Below are 2352 nucleotides of genomic sequence, written 5' to 3'. Positions count from 1 at the left end.
CCCAGCAGGGAGTCTGTTTCTCCCTCTACCCTTCCCACCTGCTCATGAGACTGCTTTCTCTCCCTCTCTCTGTCTCTCTCAACTAAATAAAATCTTTTAAAAAATTTTTAAAATAAAAGGATAAGTTGAATAATAATCCCAGCAGGGAGTCTGTTTCTCCCTCTACCCTTCCCACCTGCTCATGAGACTGCTTTCTCTCCCTCTCTCTGTCTCTCTCAACTAAATAAAATCTTTTAAAAAATTTTTAAAATAAAAGGATAAGTTGAATAATTGTTAGCAAATGTGGGATTTTAAAATTAAACCAAAATAATTAAAACACAAAACTGAATTTCCTGATTTGGTAAATTTTGTCACCTATGGGAAGGGTGTCAACTATCATCTGGTCCCACTTCCCTATGGGCCCAATACCAACAGCACAATTATGTTATCTTAGTTAGAAAGTGTCTAAAGCCTTGCTTTGTGGAGACTGTTCGTGGCTGCTTAGAACACAGACATTCTTTAAGATCTCCTGTGTGAACTTGAAGTACTAACGGCTTTATTTATACCAAATTGGTGTCTCATATTAGTTGAAAATATCTGGAGTTTACTGAAGAATTTAACTGGCATTAAGCTTTATGCTTGGTCTACGTTATTTTTTCAGCTTTTAACTAAAATACTATATATGCAAGAGCACAAATTATGATTATATAGCTGATGAGTTTTCACATACTGATTACACCTGTGTATGAGCATCCTCGTCAAGAAACAAAACTTACCAGTCCCCAGAAGTTCCCTAGTCCCTCTTTTTAGTTACTAGCACCCCCCACCAACATAAACATTGTCCTGACTTGTAACTCCTTACCTGGGTTTTGTTAATCTTTATACTGTATATACATGGTACCAGATGGTATGTACTATTTAATGTCTGGTTTCTTTTGTTCTATATTATGTTTTTGAGTTTCATCCATATTGTGTGTCCTAAGCTTGCTTTTTTTTTTTTTTTTTTTTTTTTTTTACTATCTGGTTATTATCATTCTTGTGCATGTGTGTGTGTGTAGAGAGAGAGAGAGAGTGTGAGAGTAGTAGGTAGGGGAGGGGCAGAGGGAGAGAGAATCCCAAGCAGACTCCATGGTCAGCACAGAGCCCAACATGGAGCTTGATCCCACGACCCTTAGATCATAAACCAAGTGAAAAGCAAGAATCTGACCCTTAACCAACTGAGCCACCCTGGAACCCCTGGTTATCATCATTCTCGAGACACAGGTTTAACACATCCCTAAGGTCCTGGGTCAGAAATGAATTAAAAAGTGTATTCTGGACTTGAATATAAATACACATATATATGCATATATGAACAAGCAATATATGTGTATATATATATATATATATATATATATATATATAAAAGCAATACTCACCCTTTCTGTCTCTTAAAAAACAAGCAGAATCAACCCTTTGAATCAGTTATTTAATTAATTTACACATCCTGATCAAGTAATGAATTAGTTTAATAAATCATTCAGTCATTGTGTTCCTTTGGGCTAGATGCTGTGACATGTGCTGAAAATACTCAGATTATCGAGGCACAGAGACTTTATCTTCAGATCACAGTTATGATGCCAGGGAATTCAGAAGAGGGATATCTACTACAATCAACTTTGCAGAATTGGGAGAAGTGTGAGAAAAGATTTCGGAAAGGAGATGATTTTTGAGATGGATTTTGAAGCATTGGATAAAAGCTTGATAGTTGCCTATAATAACCTGTAGTCTCTAGAAAACTGTTTTAAGATTTTAAAAAAGATTTTATTTATTTGAGAGAGAGAGTGTGAGTGAGCAAGTGAGAGAGAGTACAAGCCGGGGTGGGGCAGAGGGAGCTGATGTGGGCCCCAGTCCCAGGACCCTGGGATCATGACCTGAGCCGAAGGCAGTTGCTTAAACAACTGAGCCACCCAGGCACCCTGTTTTAAGATGTTTTTAAGTTAGCAAGTAGTTCTTGTTAGCTTCGTTGGCAAAATATGGAGGATAAAGAGGAGGTCTCCTGACCTCAAAATGTTACGTGTTCACGGTACAAATAAATATTGAAACAATAACTGTTATCAGACACCCGTATGCTGAAAAACTGACGTGGGGATTAGTGTCCTCCAGTTGTAAGTTAGTCACGTCTGCTTTATCATATGGGATATGAGTGGATTGGACTGGGTAAGGGCTGTGACCCTGTTCTTATTCACTGAGCAGGAAGGGGAAGTAAACAAGTAGAGGACCTCTGAAGGTCCTAGTTGTCTTGTTAAATACTAGCAACTTCCCTCCTCCAGCACCTTTTCACTTCCACTAAATGAGCCCTCAGAGCTTTAAAAAATTATATATAATTGAGAG

Source organism: Mustela nigripes, unplaced genomic scaffold (genome assembly GCF_022355385.1).
Source record: "Mustela nigripes isolate SB6536 unplaced genomic scaffold, MUSNIG.SB6536 HiC_scaffold_75, whole genome shotgun sequence".
NCBI classification, from domain to species: Eukaryota; Metazoa; Chordata; class Mammalia; order Carnivora; family Mustelidae; genus Mustela; species Mustela nigripes.
Note: the sequence above shows the minus strand (reverse complement) of the source record.